The following is a 19,860-nucleotide window of genomic DNA, read 5'->3' on the forward strand; positions in this document are numbered from 1 at the left end:
TTTCATCGTTAACCAGTTGTTTGCATCCTCCTCCTCCCCGTTGAACGAGATAAATTAAATAATGTATTGATGGAAGCGTTAACGAAGAATTTCGCATTGGCAACGACAAAAGCAAAGTTGTAGCTACATTTGCGCCCGGTGAAATATTTAACGAGCTGTCCAAACATGATCCGATTTGCAAGGGTTGATTCCGGTATTCGCACGCGCAACACTGAGCGATTAGAGTTCATTTCAAGCTTTAACGCGGCTGAATAAAACGGCCGTCTGTTTTTATCCATTCCTGTCCGTCCCATTTTATTTTTTTCTCTTCTTTTTCTATTTATCTTCTTTTTTTTCGCGTGCGCTTGCTTGCAGTAACGCGAAATGATTGCATAATGTCATTAACAGCATGAAAGCTCTCTATCCAGAACGCCGCGAATGAAATTTGCGAGTGGCACAGTATTATGAATTTCAATAATTCCCCGAATTTTTGCGATTTACGCAATCGAAAAACGCGTGCATCAGTTACAGCGAATATCGTTGATTTGCTGGGAGAGTTACACAATTAAAAAAGTAAATTTTTCAGAAAGCCAGTTTGAAATATAAAATTATTAATCACTCAACCGTTTAGCAATGAACAAATTTTTACAAATTTAACGTGCGAAACGAACATGAAGATAATGCTAATATTTTTACTGAATTAATACAAGACTATTCGATTTGTATTATCCTAGCGAATATTTTTATTATTGTTTTATTATTGTCTTCTTAGCAGATGATGGAATTATTTTACTATTTGTCTCTTCTTTTATAAATCTATTTAATTGACTGGCGAAAAGCAAATCCAGTGTTTAATCGGATTTTTGTTGGCAGCTTGAAATTCTCATAAAAGGAACATCATTGAGTAGCACACAGTCGAAATACGCGCATACGATTTATCTAAACGAAAATTCGATTTTTTTCAATGTTTTATATCCCCTCCCCCGACCCGAATCCATTATTATACAATTAAAATGCTTTTGCCCTGTTATTTTATTTACGTGTTGTTTTAACGATAATAAATCGTTACCGTTAACGCAATACCAACATGCTTTTGTTAGGAACAAATATAGATTTTTTCCGTCCAAAATATGCCATACGAAATACAATTTACTCAGATCAAAACTTTTGCAAACAGAATGGAATATTTCGGATCCCTTTTATTTATTTAAAAAAAAAATAGATACTAGTAAAATACGTAGGAAGGTTTTTAATTGTTTCATGTATAAAATAAAAAATGGCGAAATTTATCGTCGGAAAAAGAAATGACGCTAAATGTTTAATATAGTAAAATTATTCCCTATGACGCGCAAAAAATATAAAAATGTATGATAAATTCATGTATTTTGATATTTAAGTATTTTCATTAAGTTTTTGCTATTTTTAAATAGAATAGAAATTCTAGATCGGATGGATCAAATTTTAAAAATTAAAGATTCCAATTTCTTTCTTTTATTTAATCATGATACAATGTCACAGGTCCTACTCGCGCTCATCTAATCGGTTTTCCCGAGGACAATGAAAAATGTGCGTGCTACAACAAACAGGCAGAAAACTGTTAAAACGATTTCCTACACGCCAGAAGAGAGAACCTCGACCTGGTTGCTCGTCGTTTAAAAATATCGTTAAGCTACTTTTCCCGGTTGCCATTAGACTTTTAGCGAGAGCAACTTGCAAAATAAATTATCACGAGGAAAACTTTCGCATTCGCGCTGCCGCCTTTGTCGCTATTTGAAACAAGACAATCCGTTCGTCTGGAAAATTGGATTATGATTCTCGGTTGCGTCTTATTAACGTGTTTATCGAAGGAAACAGGCAAATACAGAGAGTGTATAGAAATCGCTGAAACACGGGAATTATGCGAACTGTTGCAAAAGATTAGAATAATAGCAACGATATCTTTTATAATACTGCTTATCATCCCACAAATCCTGATTATTTATTTTCAATTTATATGAAATTCATTTATTAGCACGCTCAATTACACCTTCAATGCCACTATAACTCCAAAAATTATCATTTAGTCCTCACGATCCAAAAAAAAGATCGTTCGAATGTATAAAAGGATAATTAACAGAAAAGATTTATTCCACGTAATGAACAATCTCGCGTTTCCAACCTCACTCCATTTGTATCGCCGAATAGTCTTTCTCTAAAAGACAAAAAGGAAGAAAAAGAAAAAAAGATTTCGCGTGACTTTGGCAGAATCAAACTCTCCAATTTTGCTTCGAAAGTTCGAATTATCCGAATTCCGTCAAGCTGGAACAAAGGACTCGGCGAAAATCCTGGAAGCGTTTAAAACGAATGATATTCCGGCAAATACCGCATTATATCGTAAATGAAACGCTCGGTGGCACTCGAACAAAACGAACCGTCGTCCGGCAGACCGAATATCACCGATCGAAATAACGCATCACCGCTCAAAAGCCGCCGATAATTCGTTTTGCGAATCATGTGACCCAATCTCGTCTGTACTTTTCATTTTCGAATATTTGAGCGAATATGGCACGACAAGCACCGATTTTACCCAAACACTGGAAAACGATACAGAAATTTGTGTTGTCTGTAAGCTCGAAGAATCAACAAAAACTTTTTGGATTTTAAATTAATCCTAGATGGATAAAGATAAATTAAAGGGAAAACTAAATAAACGTTCCACTTTTTCAACAGCAACACCAAAGATGTTTGTATAAAGAAAGGGGAAGATAGGATACTAATACGAAGTATCGCGTAACAATCGATACAGGTGAATCCAACACGCGATAAACCGAACACAGAGCAAACTTATCTTGCACATAAATATAAAATGCAGATGCAAAGTTGTAGGGAGGCTGGTCGTTCGATTCGAACACCAGATGCGAGGGCCATGGACTCGCAGTTAACTGCTGAATCGCAATAGGAGGTTTTTACATTTGACCCGAATCGAGGATAGCTTACGAGACTGGCGAATGGTGGTATAGAATATTTCCATGGAACATTCAATGCAACCGTATTTCGAACAAATTACACTACCGTTCAATAGTATTGAGGCACTTGCTTGTTTTTGATAACACAGTAGAACTGCATTTATCCGACTTCCATTTGTTCCAATGAAATTTTAGTTAATACTAGGTTAAATGAACTTCCATCGATTGAATCGACTTATTTGAATCTGAGGTTTGATTAAATAAATGAAAGAGTATAGGTTTTAAAATAATGCGGTCACAAGAAGTAATTAACAACGTTACGAGATAAAAATTAATCGTATATTTTTCTCCTATTAATTTATCGTTGAAATTATAGTATAATTGATTCGGTATAAGTAGATCGAAAAAGTTCTGTTCATTGGAAGAGACAGATTTTACTTTAAAATGAAATATTGCTGATTGCGTGATAATGAATTTAAGATTGGTAAGTCCGACGTTTTATGAATAATAATTAGTAGTAGAAGTTGCGATAGTTCCTTAAAATGGAATATCGTCCCACGATAAGTTGACATTTTTCGTACTTTATTCAAAAATTATGTATGGGAGAAATATGTACTGTCGAAAGCAATGTTATAGTTAAAAATTAAAATATCTACTTATAATTTAAAATTACAAAACATAAGTATTTTAACAATTTTTAAACGAAACTGATACAATACATATTGATAGAAAATGGTAATAATTAAATTTATTTATCACGATAAACGCAAAGATTTTTGTACGTCATTTTTATGAGATAATTTAAAATAATACCTTTAAGAAAAGTATATTTTTTACGTGTTTTTAAATATACATTTATTTTACAACCACCATAAAGCCTGTTGAACGTTGTTAGTGTCTATAAAATTTAATGACAGTACTTCGATTTTATAGTAGCCTGATTAATAAAGTTTTTCAGGTGCTCAAATACCCAGTCACCACTAAAAATTTAACGTGCGTCATTAGATTTGATGATAAGAAGACGGAATATGAAGGTAACTCAATTTCCCAACTTTTTCGACCTACTCCACTCTCATCCTTGAAAGCTCAACTAACTGTAAGAATTGCTGTGACATCTTTTTCTTTCTCATCATGCGAGGAATAAAAACTGCTTTCGTTGTAACAACGAAATTCCCTCGTATCTCGTTATACCTAACACATCCCCAAATTAATTAAGCCAATTACGATCATGAAAATAAAAATTCGAGACGCTTATATGTGGATAATAATTAATCAAGTTTTCTCGACTTTCTTTAGTTACATTCATAAAAATAATATTTTCTACGAACATTCACAATTTATTTACTGTATTTTCATTATTTATTATATTTTCTACGAATTTTTTTGATATTTTTTGATATTGACCTGTTCAGTCGTCCGAGATGTAAGAAATTCGACGAGAATTTCTCGTTCGCGAAGAATCCGAATGTTATATACGTTTAATTTGATCATGAAGCAATAGAGCGTCTCGTGCTAAATAAAAACCCTCTATTGCGGGAAGGGGTACAGGAGACGAACGAGAATTTTATTCGGTTAGTTTTCCACGCAAATATTTACAGCAGTTGGCAAATATCGGTAGCATATATGCATTCAAGTCAAAATACGCGTATGTCCAGTTATTTTATCAATCACTGACAGTGAACAAAACACGAGGCGACGTTTTCCGTAAAGTATAAACTTCAATGGGAATGGATCTGTGTCCAGGGATAAAGCACTCGATTGAGTAATAACAGATGAGAAACTTTAAATGGCACGTATTAATTCAAATGAGAATATTTACAACAACACATATTTTTAGCCAATTTTTTAATAGATTGCAACTTACGAGTCGTTCGTGTTCGCGTAAATAATCCTGCTTCGTATGAACGGATATTCCTGTTCGTAACTCTGAACTGTACTTGATGATAACGTGCAAGAGATGAAATGTTTTTTCTGTATTTCTTCGGTTAATAAAAGTTAATTAATAGAGACTACAAAAATAGAAGATAAGAAAAGAAAATTTTTAAAGATCAAATATGGAAAAAAGGAAGAGAAAAATGTGCAAAAACGCATAGCTAAATTTATAAAGAGATAAATTTAGTTAATTCTACTTGGATTATATATGATTCGAAGAAAATAATACCTATTTAATTTGCTATTGATAACGAATATGTTTCAATGTACGAATATTATAACCCAATTCAAATAATATCGAGGAATTTTCATGAGAATTAATTGGCAATTTGTAATGCTCGAACTTCGCTTTCATACATTTGTATACATAAATCTAAGTATATTGAAATAATTATTGTAAATAATTAACATAATGTTTTATCAGATATCTAGCTGTGTATCTGATAATTATATCTTTTTCTGATACGGTTTCCTTATCGTTGAATTAATTATATCCGCATCAAATTTTAATCTGATACAGATATTCACTCGGAAATCCAAGAAATATAATGTGATTTAAATATCGTTTGAGAAGATCAAGCGATTTAAATGTTCGCTTGTCACACCACGATTCATCTAAATTTCTCTTTTTGATCATACTAACAAAAAATGATTACTCACCAAGTCGACTTGGAGGAAGCTTAAAAGCGAAAGCTAAAGAACCACGATTGGTCACAGTGCGGTGTCAGTGATTAATCAGCAAGAATTAGCGATTCCAAACCGATTACCGTCGTTCAGCGACCCATTAACCCTTCCAATCTCATCGCGATCGGCAAGAGAATGTTTTCCATTAGCACTTTGCCGATTGCACTCGACCAACATGAATTCGTCGAGGAACAGGAAGGTACAGATCTCTTCTCCTCGATGAGTTTTCGTATCGACCAGTTCCGCCAAAATTTCCGTCGTAGTGCCACGATCCAGTTACGATATACCAAACATTCGTCCTTGTAACTTCATCTCACTCGAATAGAAAAAATGTCAACACAAAATATCTGCACAACTAATCGTACGTTTCTTAGAATTTCGATCGGTCGAAATTTCTTAAAATTGACGATCGTTTACCAACGACAGTTCCTCCAGTTATTTTACGTTACAAACAGAATGAACGATCTGTCCACGTGTTGATCGTAAACAGAGGTGGGATTTGCGCTTTTTTCGGGTCACATAACTGGTATTACTCTAACGACGTATGGTTCAAACATTTATCATAGTAACAAGACACGAAAGAATTACAAGCAGGTTGTACAACCGCACTGTATCCGCGACCAATCTTTCGCGCTAAACCTCACCGTCCGCTTCAAGCCTGAATCTCTCGAATCTGTACTCTGAGATCTTACAATTATAGTTAGAGTTGCTTGGATTTTACGAAAAACCTTCGGAATGCTACCCTCCAAATTTGGCGATGTTCTACGATAGCTCTTTCACATTAATTCTAGTAAAAACCTTTATAGTACAATCCTTTTTTCGATTCAATAACCCTCTATAACGCTCTTGTATCTCTAAGATACAACCATTATCTTTGTAATCAATGTTAACTTTTCCACTGGAAAACTTTCGTGATAAACACTCGTCGTTCTAATTATCCGTCACAAATAATGTTCCCACTAATTCTCAGTGTTCACTCGAAGACACTCACGATCGGAGAAACTCCGCTGAGATCAATTCGATCGATGGAACTCCACCAAGATCGATAAGATTCACGAAACTTCGTCAACTTTGACGAGATCGACGAAGCTTTTCGCAATGAACGATCGATTTTCTGGACCGAAATCTTGTAAGGGGCGAAAAGATCGACCCTCAAGCGGTGCGATGGCGCGTACGATGCGAGTTATCAGTCATGCTGACGCAAAGAGGTGACTCTGGTCCGAGCGGATGAACGAAACTGGCGAGGGCCGGTCGCGCGCCTCTGCGAATTACCTCCAAGCGGAGCGGAGCATTCGGTGGCGCGGCGCACGTCTCTCTGTGCGGCGCGAGCCGAACTGGCGCAAGCTCGCCGCCTCTCGCGAACCTCGGGGGCAAGTAACTCGTTCGCCAACCCTTTGCAAGCGCGCCAAGACGACACACACTGGTTCTGTAGTCACCGCTATGGAAAGGGAACGGATATATGCGGGCTCGACGTAAGGAACAAACTTTCCCTCTGGAGCTTTTTGTGGTGGGAAATGGCGCGCTCGAGAATAGGGGGAGATGCTCTACAGTTTCGTGATATGATATACCGATCGTCTCAAGTGCGCCTGATTTTTGATAGGATATTTGAAACGTAATTAAGATATAAAAGTTAAACACTAGAAGTTATGGTTTCGTAGTTTTACGAGTCATGTGTATTGAACGTATTCTCATTTCGATGAGTGTTGTTTTTAAAGAAACATCAACTTTAAAAAATGTCATATAAGAATTAGAAACTCTAAATAACAATCACAAAAAATACCTTTCTATACGCTAAAATAAGAAAATAACACATTATAGACAAATTTCAAACAATCTCAATGAGAAAGAAAAAGCTAAAATTTCCTTTTGAAGGGAAACAAGAAAATATATAGCGCAGGCCTTATTTACACAATATTGACGATTTTCTACGTTCTTATAAATATCGTAGATAGAAAAACCGATGCACAAAAGGATTGATACTCAAATAAAAGAAACATACCCTCTTCGAATAACTATACTGGCCATAAACTCAATATAGAGAGTATACAAAACGTCCAAGTGAACCTCTGTTTCTACAATCAGCCCTGAGAAATTCAATCGCAGTTACTAGGAGGAGCTCGATCTTTGGTTTGAAACAAATGCATGCACGATTCTCGTACACAATATCTGGTCGGATCGAACATATTGGCGTTTTCCTCGAAAATCAAATTACTCGAACGGTGTAGGAACACGCGTACAAGATAACATAAAACATTGAAAAATAATGTTCGTGTTGGAAACACAGAAACGAATATGCAGTCACTTTATCAGACCGCCCCGTACGAAAAGAAGAAAAAGAAGGAAGGAGGCGAAATAAGTTCTCTTGCAAATGAACGTAACACGATGTATCCATGAGGCGACAGTGAATTATATTGGAATAAATTGAAAAAGAGCACAAACATTTAACTGCGTTGCTTTAAACTTTTGCCATCTAACCACGCGAAAAACTTCTGAATTACCTTTTGTACACGCTTGCCAAGAATGTCCATGCGAATGAAATAGAACGACCTCTTTTATAACATTATGAGAATTGTACCACGGTGTATGAAGGCTATATATAGTACTTTCCCAGAGTCGTAATTTTCCACAAATAAAGAAGGTATTAACCTGATTAACGAGAAGTTAGTTCTCGAGAAAATGAAATGAGGAATATGATCAAAATAGTTTTTCCTATTGAAAAACGCGAACACCGAAATACCAAATCTTGTTAATTTGCTCCCTGCTTGAAACCGAGCCAAGTTATGAAGCTGCTAGTTGGTGAAGCAATTAAGGAATTTGAGATATTTATTCAACCGAGAGTGAGAGAGAGAGAAAGAGAGAGAGAGAGAGAGAGGGAGAGTTTATTATTCGTTAGGTTATTCGCTGTTTTGAAGTTACTTGAGCTACATGTTCGACTAACACGTTTAGATGAATATTATATTTTCCGCTTCAGAGTCGGCCAAAGTTATCGTTTGAATTTCAAGACACGGAAAATCAAACTGTACGCATTTCGACGTGTTACATCACTGTACACGTCGGTCTACGTTTCCTACAGTCGATATTCGAACGAATCGATATAGCGGAACCAAACATTTCTGTAGCGAAGATACATTTAATATAATATAGTCGTAGGATATTGATTAGGAAATTTAAAAACTTTGTGTCTGAAAGAAATATATATACATTTGAAACACAAGCGAGAAGAGATTAATAGTCTAATCAAAGAGACAATTTACTCCGTGTACAGAGGAAACTTCTAATTGATAGTTTCTAGACAATTGATTCCCCGGATAATCAACGTCTCACTTTCATCTCTTCTGCCTCATCACCTTTGCACAATCGGTTATAAGCGTATCTCTAATCATTTTGAGCAACGTATTAATAAACATCGGATCTACCAGCAAGAGAATAATAGCTATCTATGATTTACATTTTAAACGCATCATTTACTAGATGAAGGATAGAGATAATAGGCAAGGTATTCAATCTTTTTTTGAAAAATACCAATCAAATTTTGGCGTCAAATTTTTAACATTTTATTTTCTTACTAAAAAAAAGGTAAAAAGGATGATTATTACATTTATCAAAATTTGAATTCACAGAAACCAGAACCATTAAATCAAAAAGATAATAAGATAACAATTGTATCGAATTCTTAATAATTTTTCTTTTTTCCGCGTTTATTTCGCTTATACGAAAAATCGAAAAGCATCTTTCCTAATCCAGCATAGATTTCCGGGTCACTAACGGCAGTGCGTTGCTAATAAATCAAGATCAACCACGAACAACAGAATTTTCCGACGATTAATCGTTGCAACGTTAAAAATGAAATCCTTCTCAATTAAAAGCCCACCCTAAGGTAAATAAATCATCGACTTCCCGGCAGGTTGGTTGCAAACCGGATTCTTCAAAAATTGAACAATGGAACGTCAATCATATTCTATATAGAACAAAGAGCGCATAAAGGAGATTCTAATGTGGAACCAGATCACATTCAAAGTTCGATCCTATGCAACAAGATATTATTCATGTACCATCCATCAAGATACTAAAATTTCCTTCGTTCCGCGCGTCATGAAAACCTCGTTCGTTATATATAGCAAAACTTTCGAAAATGACAGCTCCAGCAAAACGAACTCTGTTTGACACACATACGTCATCGTTACGAACTCGATATGCCCACTAGCAGCCGTGTACATGTTCGATATCCAAACGATCAGTGTCACCGAGCGCATCTTTTCATCTATGTGTTTCGTGAGAAGAGGATTGTTTCGATTGCTGCGTTTCAATGCTGTCATCGTTTGCTACTGATTTGGATCACGATCTATTTAAAGATCACACGATAGAGACATCACATGCTCTAACTTCTCGTATCTTCTACGTTTAAAGTAAAAACCAGATTCAATTTGTTCTCCAATGTTGCTAATTGAAATGCGCAAAAACCCACTTTATTACGGAGTGTATTAATGAAAACGTGTTCCAGTTATTTCTTTCATGCCGCGACACGATATTGCAAACATTATTTATACGGGATTTGAGGGGCCCAATAAGCAGATCTTGGGACGCCCGGTCTTAAGCAGAACGAAGCGAAGCAGCAACCTAATTAGCACGAGAGAAAAAGGAGGAAAGAAAAGAAAAAAAGAGCAGAATTCCAGACGTTCATTACAGGGTAAACGCGCTTCACCCCCTGTTTGCCTGTCACGAGAAATAAACGATTAATAAAATAAATGACGAAATTTCAGTCGGTCTTCTTGTTTCCCTAATTGCCGAGCTTGACTATTTCAGTTGACTAAAACAAAAAACGAACTTTTCTTTAAGCTCCTTTCTTATGGCTTAAAAGAAGAGAATTGAAATTCGCGTTTTAATGACAGCAAACATATTGACCGAGGTTTCTTCCGTTATTTCTTTCTTTCATTTCGATTTTCTTCTGTTGCTTGATCCTACTTGGTTGCTTGCTTGGATATTATGAATATGAAATGAGAATTTTATTGTTTTCAATCTCACTGCCTTTTTTATTGCGATAACATTTGTTAAGCTTGTAACAATTTTTACTTTATTATCCATTAAGACATATTATTGTTATTATTCAAATGTTATTTTTTTTTTTAATTATTTACGTGGTGAAATATATCTTGGCTATGTCTTATCCGATTCAAAAATAGAGAAAAAGTGAAAAATATATCATTTCCAATTTTACTCGCTCTTTTTCTAATTTATTATTCATCTCACCAATCAACTTGCTAGCGACGTATTCCATTCGATTAATCAGATACTGCAATCTCTCATTTCTATTTTTCCTGTCTATTTCTATTCACCAACATCTAACTTGAGTTCCCAAGCACGTTCCATATCAAAATCGACCAACGAAACAAACATCAAAAGCGTTTTAATCTCGCGGCAACCCAGTCGACAGATCTGCTCACACGATACGGGGACCGAGATTTTTATGAAAAACTGTTCTCTCGTTACTGAAGCCTCTAGTGATAAAGAAACTCGAGTCTATTAAAATTTTTTACGATATATCGCGATATAATCAAAGTTCAAATAAAACGTCTAAGACTTTAGTAAGTTCACAGGAATCTTAAAGATATAATACAATTTAATCCATATATGCCAGTCATCATTCCGAAAGTATGAATACTGTATAATTGAACTTCTTTCATTTCAGCGCTATCCACATTTTAACGGTATTCTTTTATTCGAACGACTAAAATAATACAATGGCTCACGAAAGTATTTAAATACTTACGGAAATCTTTTATCAATCTGTTATATGAAAAGTTGGAAACCAAAAAATGGAGTGTTTGTTAAATGAAAACTTCGCTAGAACTTGATAAATACTTCCAAAACTTGGTGTAAGTCAGGAAATACTTGCAGTAAATTATAACTAATTCAAGAAATAAAGGGTAAGATTTGGGAAGATTCGTCTAATTAATTTCTACATCTAATAGTTATTTTAAAAAACAACAATCTTTTTCACAACGAAAAAGATGCTTTCGTGAAAATATTGAAGAGTTAACTTTACCGTAATTTTCCCAAATCGAAATTTATTACTCGTACATTTTTCGAAAGTCAGATTTTACTTTCGATTTTACTTTCAGAAAATTTCCAAAGTTTCTTACAAACGAATAACTAATTTCCATAAATTTATTTATAGTAAGAAGATTTATATCATTAGCGCTATTATATTTCCCTATTCCTCAATTTGTAAAGTTGATCGATATAGCTTCCGAATGGCTCATTTTTCCTCCGATCCCCTCGCATGAACGAAATAACGTTACTTCGACACGATACAATTTCGACAGAAACTCCCTCGGTCGGCAGCCTACGATTTGGAGGTGGCTCACCACCCCCAAGGGGAACAGTTTCGTCCACCAGCCACGTGTACAGAGCGTTTTTGCTCGCGATTCTTCGCGCTCTGATGTGTACTGGCCGCTTTTCGAACCACCTCGTTAAAACCATTTCCGGACGGAGACTGGTTTTCGGAGCCCCACTCGTCCGCTTCCCATTAAAATCGGAAATCTACTTTTTCCACCATTCCATTGGAACAGTACCGGTACACCTAGCACCGTATCGTTAATTCCGTTGTATAATTGCAAAAAAGATACGTCGTTACGAACAAACGGTAAACTAATGATAAATCTGTAGGTAAGAAGTTAGACATTCGATATGCGCTTGTTGACCAGTATGGGAGAAAGTTAAAATGAAGAGATTTTCCCTTTTCTTCGTAATTTTCAGCATTTATGATAGAAGCACGTCAACCCAGAAATTTAAAAAATTATGAAACTTTATTTATATACTAATTGAAACATTTTAATATCATAGTAGAAAGTAAATACAATCTAAAGAAATACTTACCACAATTGAAACCCCTCGCGTTTACATTCGCTGGTTCTCTTCCCTAAAAACAAATTTTCATATAAAATTTCATACGACTAGTTGAACCAATAAAATCCAGAAATAATTCACAGAAAACCAGCAATACACGTACGATCAAAGATTCTCTTGGTAAACTTTACACGATGTTCGAGAAATTACGGAATTTATTTTATCTATGCGAAACACCTATACATCAACAATTTGATCGAAAATGACGGAACGATCCTTTGGCATAGACCGAAAGTTTATAGAATACTAGCAGTCGGGCTGGTTTCTGTCCTATCTTTTATAGCCTTTGGAAACGTTCGTGATTCCTTCTACTGATGAACAATAATCAGCAAGGAACCTTGGGCTAATAATGTCTCCGTTATGATCGATACAACGCAACGCCGCGACCAGAAGAAAAGAAGCGTTTCTCGGTGCGATCTACGCGACGTGACTGATTGAAAACGGACGCTTCCGCATGTGTCAGTAATAAATTATGTGCAATTGGTGAACACTTTTATTGTGATGTCGGTTGAACCATCACGGTACTTATCGCACGCTGACAACTTCTATGAATTTTAATTATTAGTAGTCGCTTGAAACAATCTTTGTTAAATGTTTGCATCTTGAAGGCGTTACTCGTTTTATGGTCTTCATCGTGTTTGAAATTGATAAAATTGATTCTTATTAGTGTTCAAACGCCACGGTATTTGAGAGATTATTATGTACATTATCATTATAGAATAAAATTTTACATAGCTCCTTAAATACTTTATTAAAAAGTTAGAGCAAAAATACGAAATGATCACTTGATCGCACAAATGAGTGCTTTTCTGTTCGACACCATACAGGAATAAATCGTTAGTTCACGTAATAATTCCTTTAAATATTGTCCGTCATCATGAATGCAGGATGACATCTATGGAAAATGGAATCTATTGTATTAGTAATTTCGCGTTATTTTCCTTAATCACAGCAAATATTTCCTTTGCATTAACCCCTAACGTGCATCTATTTGTGTTTGATAAACTGTTTCTTTCACAGTTTCGCGCAAAAATTCATTGACATAATATCTAGTGATCTTGGAGATCAAGGAATTCATCGTCCTCGACCTATCCATCGTTGAGGATAATGGTCATTTAACCAATACCGTACTGGTTGAACAAATCAAAGACTTTAGCAAGTATACATTAGAGTTTGTGTAAACGTATCAAATGGATATCGACAATGTGTTCTTATGCTGTGTCGGCGAAACAATTCGCTATCATTTTATATTTTTGTTGCAACTTTAATAAAGAATTTAGAAGCCTACGTTTATATAAAAATTTCTTCTTAATTTTATTGATGGAATATACTGATAAAGCTTTGTAAAATGAAATTGAAATATCTTGTATTTATTTCTAATAGTAGACACTGTAATCGTTTTGCTGTACCTATTAAAACATTTGTTAATGGAATCATCAATTTTGTTTACCTCTAATAAGCGACAAAAATTAACTTCAAGACCATTATTGAAAAGGGAATATAGAAATACAAGGGATGAGTATTAAAATCAAAATAACACGAAAAACGATTCTTTAACTGCCTATTGCTTTGGCAGGTGTAATTGTGTTAAAATACAAGTAAATATACAATATAATCAATAGAAAAATTCATTTGAATTCATTATGTTGATAATTATAATTCTATGGTGGCATTCTGTAATCAAAATAATAGAGCGCAAAAGTCACGAGGGACCTGTCTTCCACAATTCCCTTGGCTGACTATAATCGACTGTTTCTACTAACCGTCTTGCGGTCGCTTTTAAGTCCCGCCAGTTTCATTTGACGTACTTAGACGTGGACAAGTTTCACTCGCGTAATTTTCCCAAGTTAAATATACCGGGTGGTCCATGAATCAATCGCCACAATATATGTATAAAGCATGACTGATAAGGGGAAAAAAGTTCATCGATTGATTCATTGATATCAGTATATTTCTAATGTAAAATTAAATTTTTGTACATGAACCTCTTCAATTGTTCCGGTGTTTAGACTTGGACCTATAATTATCTCGCATATATTTTATGACACCCTGTACTATATGTCTGCGTATATGTATTATGTAACCACTATCGAAGCTCGTGGTTGGAGAACACGATGAATCTGTCCCACGGAACGGGCTTGCCAATTATAACATCGTAACCTGTTTCAGAACAGCGCAGGATAACAGAGAAGATTCGAGGAGAAAAAAATAGAGAGTAGGGGTGAGCGAAAAAAGTTAAAAGACGGTACACATTAGAGAGAAGCTTGAGAGTAGCAGTGGGACCCGATGGCCGCACTATCTTAACTAATCTTAACTTGGCTGAAAGTTCGTAACCAATCCCGTAGGAGCTCCAGCACCTGACTTTGCTAACACAGGAAACGGTTTCGGGGGACCGTTACAGGACATCCAGTTCAATCAGTAATCAAACTAATGGCCGATACAATAATCTATCTCACGATAACGCGACCTCATCGTATTTCTCGCGTTTGAAATTGACATTTAATCAATCAATTGAACCGATTTCCCTTTTTTTTTACGGGGAAGGTAGCTATTGGTATTAATCGAATGTACAATGCAAAAGGAGGAACGATACTGATACTAGATGTTACGAAATAAAATATAATATACATAAAAAAATACATATAAATGTATAAGGAATAGAAGGATAGAACATAAAAGCAAATTGGTGAAATTTTTAATTTGATATAAATTATTTAAAAAACTATATATTTTAAATATAATATAAATAAAATAAATAAAAGTTTAAGTTTTAATTGTATTAAACTGAAGTGAAATGTAAGGTCAGGTTTCTAGATTCGTGCAACCTGAAAGATATAAATCTTATATCCGCCACTGTAATTATTGCACATCCATTCTAATTCTCTGGCACATTTATCCACTGTGAACGTATATTTATCGCAAACGCAAGTCTTGATAGAAATATATTCGGATCAACTCATTTGGGATACATAAATCAAGGTGGAAGTTGGTTGGAAACCCCAAAACCGACTGGCAAAAGTTTGAAACACGAGCCAATGATTTCGGTTCGGATATCGACATTATGCTTTTCTCTGTATTATGCGAATATAATATATGTATTTTAATGTAACAATTCGGAGACCACAACAGGGTTAAATATTGGATCTGTTTCCTTATTGTTGTAAGTTCTCTAATTCCCAAAAATAGTGACTGAAAATTTTTTACTGGATTGTAATCAATCAATTATACCAAGATCGGAATTGGCGATCACAGAATTCGACTGTTGGGTTAAAGGAAACGTTGTTTCACAAAACGAACCGAGATTTTGATCATGCACATACATCCATCTATGAACGCAAGTAGGTGAATGCACATTCGACGAAGAGCTGCGGGGATGTAAATTGAAAATAGGCGTTACGTTAGAATTCTAGGTGAAACTCGAAACATGTATAAATGCTTTCTATATCTACGGATATACATATATTTTATAGAAGGTAAAGGGCAAATAGCGTCGGTACAAAAAAAGAAACATATTAAGTCGTTGCAAAATGTTCATCGCTTTGTCGTAAATGTATAACTTCATTTCGCAACGCATAAACGCTAAATCAAATACGATTACTCATTTATGGAACTTTCGTAAACGCCCTGCACTTACTGTCTATTTAAGGCGCTATATGGAAAAATCACCTCGTATCAGGTAACGTGGAATCATTAAATTATCATTTAAACGGACATTATTGTGAAAGAAGTAATGAGATGATGTAATTTGGTGGTTGTTGAATTATATATTAGTTGTAATATCATCAATACTTTTTAACTCTGTAGAGAATAATTAAAATATTTAATAACGCGTACTTAATATCTGTATTAATATTAAACCATCCTGAATATTCTCACAGTTTTAATCTATTTATTTTGAAAAAACATAACTCCACTGAAATTAAACATTTTTGCTTTGAAAGATTTCAATAACGTTCCGTACAACGCATTAAAATTTGGGCCTACGTTAAAAATCTAACCTCTAAAGTAAAAAAGTTACTGAAACAAGAAGTTAATAATTTCAAAACAAAATACAAAGTCGTAATGTTCCTTTAAAAATAGATAATCGTTATTTAATTACTGAAGTATTACAGAATCGTTTAATTTTATTCACTATTAAACTTAATAGCAACTTTGTAACACGACTGACTGTCTTATACCTTTGATTATACTTGATAGTACTTCCAATTATATAAAATATGCTCCAGTTCAACAAATACGATAAGCATACTATTACCGTGCCGTGATAATCAAGCAATTAATATACAGTTAATTACCTTAAAAAAAAAGAAACAGCAATATTGCCTAGAACATAAAGTGATAGATTGGACGATACGAATAGAACTGCAAGAAATTACATCTTGTCGTACTATAATGCTACCGTATCATCGCACTATCGTACTATCGTATCATCGTACTAGAAAAATGGGAAAGTGATAATGCTCTCGATAAAATTATCTAATTACACACATAATACGTAAAGCGCACAGAATGAAGAAACAAAAAATTCGTTGTCAATATATTGAATCTTAAAAGTATGGTTTTATAAGAGATAAAAATATAGCTTATCATGTTTCTCACTCGTGGCCTTCACATTAAATTTTCATTTGACGTATAAAAGAATTTCGTAAATTCTATAAACATTATATAGATCAATTTTCCGAATCTTCTCTAAACGTGAACCGTGCAGTGTTATTTCAAGGACCAGACATCGTAGCTTGAACTCTACTCGAACGTTTCCGCATAGAAAACGGTAACACGTCCACGAAACAATGGAAACGGTCTATCTGGAACGAGAATCGCGTTGAAGAAGCTGCAAGGATGGGACAGAGATCCTAGATCACTTCTGCTACATGGTGCAATGGAAGAAACCATCCGTTAAAGTTTATATTCTACACTCGACGCTTTTCTACCATCACCGGAACTGCAGTGTTCCTGACGATATACGTACGCCTGCCATAAGTCGTACTGTGCGAATACTGTTATTTTCCAGCCACCTTCCTGCATATCTCGTTGTAAGTGCGTTTTTTAAAGAAACGAACACCTTGGTAGCTTACATTAACTGGAACGTGTTAACTAGCGCTCAACCGAAATAGAATTCAGAGAAATAAGAAGGGAATCAATTGTTTATCGAAAGCAATCTAACTGGAACCTAGCAATTAAATGAACACGTTACAACCCTCAATTTCCAAATCGTATTCACATGGAAGCGGAGAAGTTGACTGAGTCACGACACAAGTTTCGTCGAAATGATTCGAATGCCGCATTGCAGACGAATAAACCTCGCCGTCTGACCAGCAACAAAAACGAAAGAATTTAATTAATTTTGCCTATTCCTTTAATAACACGAATATAATAAGATCTCTATAATAACGCTTGAATTTAGAGATCTTTGATTAAAAATTCCGTTTTAACGGAAGTGAACGAAACTCATCTGTGTTCTTCGTAAGTACAGACGATGGAAGCATGGTATTATCTAGAGCATTCATAGAGAAAAAGCAATTAGCGTTTACTTGATCTCTTTGTGCGTCTGACAACCACTGTTTCCGCTGCTATCACTATTGTGCACGGATTATACGGATAAATGAGAATCGATATGAAGCTGTTGGAGGACAATTGCGCAATAGATGCGTCACTGTAAATGAGTCATTTTAAGAGGTAGTCGAGAAGAAAAATCTTATTCAATGACTGGTGTTATTTTTCAGTGTTATCTAATAGATGGATCACAGGTTAATTTAAATCCTTAACCTTAACTTTAGTCTGTATTACTTTGTAGTATTTGAACGTATTGTGCATATTTTTTACAAGATTGAAGCGTGTGAGAATACAAAATTCTAATTTAATATTTAATAAGTACTAAAAATTTTCAACCAGAAATAATAACAGCAATCTCTCAATAAACAATTTCCCATCATCCACAAATTAGGAATACGCTGTTACTTAAAGAACTGAAAAGTTTATCAATTTGTTTTACTTCTATTACTCAATCATTAATTATAAGACGAATCAACCAAAAAATCCCCACTAATCCCAAACATTGATTACCTTTGTCATGCAACTGCCGACAAAACAGTCTCTCGTGTAAATAATTCACCAGGTGTTTACAGTTTTGAATACTCTCATGTACACAAGTAGGAAACAAGCCAGTCTCAGGACGTACATTCGCATAATGCATGGCTGTATCATCCATTGCTTCCTCGAAAGCCAGTATACCTTCATCTCGTTCTATCTCCGACGAACGAATTCTCCAGTGTATTATTTCCGCGAGTAGTAATTCTGCCATGGAACGCATTATTTCTAACGAAAGCGGATAAAATACAGTTAGTCGCCGTTTAGCGGTCCGCTTTACAGGTTCTCGCGTGTTTCCGCCAGCATAGCCGCGAGCCGCATGTTTGTTAACCAATGGCGAAGGCGATAAACGTTTCCAAGGAAAGAAACGATTGGCAGAAACGATCGTGTCAGATAGCAGAATACGATCGATTTCTTCCATTCTCCAGGTGTTTTACGCGATAAATTGGTAGCAACGAGATATATTGTACTATACAGAGTTCTCCAGTGCTCTGTTCTCTGATACAATCGGGCATCGTGCAAGGGGCGATTCTACGTGAAAAAATAAGTCGAAAATATATATGTAGGATAACAATTTTTCGTATGTCGCATCATTTCCGAGAAAATCGAGACCGAAAATTTGCGAGTACATTAAACTTGGCTAATTCCTTTAATCAGATTTTTAAATGGAATAAAAATATGACATCAGAATATTTCATTAAAATAGAACAACCCGTATGTGATTCCGTATAATATTAGATTATTTGTATAACAAAACCACGAAAAATATGAACAATAAACAATGAATTCAATAAATTTCATTCCTAGCTGATCGTATAACATTTTGCCAAGATTTTTATTCTTCAACGGACACTTTCAGACAAATTTAATGTGAGCACTCGTTTCAGATAATATATAGCAAAAGCAAAAAGAAATAGCGAGATCATTTTATAGGTGGGAAGAAAAAGAATCGGTCGATTGGCGACTTGCTAGCTCAGGATTCGTGGGTAACTGGTCATTCGCGTCGTTTATCAAAAGAAACATATTTTTCAGTTTGATATTTCCCTGAGACAGGCGGAGTGAAAAAAAAATGAGATTCCAATGATTCCACCAATGAATAGAACAATACAGTTTCTTATAAACTGTTTAAAATATTAACAATTTTTTTCATTAAACATAATATCTAAAACTTTCTTGTATATGGCTATGATTCCGCTTATTAAGTTTATTAGAGTGCTGATGACAGACAAATATGTGCTTCTTAAATTAGGCAGCATGTTTACTAAGTTACCATGTAATGGGTCAATGTCAAATTTTGAGATGTAATACTTGTATGTAACATCAAAAC

General features: G+C 34.9%; 1 protein-coding gene across 4 annotated transcripts in view; it reads right to left on the reverse strand.

Annotated features, from left to right (window-relative positions):
* LOC100643104 (cysteine-rich secretory protein 2) overlaps positions 1–12,704 on the reverse strand; it is a 96,588-nt gene extending 83,884 nt beyond the window's left edge. For 2 of the 4 annotated variants that reach the window (XM_020867952.2, XM_020867949.2), the window contains exon 1: positions 5,517–6,874. The gene's annotated coding sequence lies outside the window, so the exon portion shown is untranslated. Of the gene's footprint in view, positions 1–5,516; positions 6,875–12,416 lie in introns of those variants that run through there. The other 2 variants (XM_020867948.2, XM_048414599.1) reach the window with 2 other exon arrangements.
* Positions 12,705–19,860: the final 7,156 nt, after the last annotated feature.

The sequence above is a fragment of the Bombus terrestris genome, chromosome 3 (genome assembly GCF_910591885.1).
Source record: "Bombus terrestris chromosome 3, iyBomTerr1.2, whole genome shotgun sequence".
NCBI classification, from domain to species: Eukaryota; Metazoa; Arthropoda; class Insecta; order Hymenoptera; family Apidae; genus Bombus; species Bombus terrestris.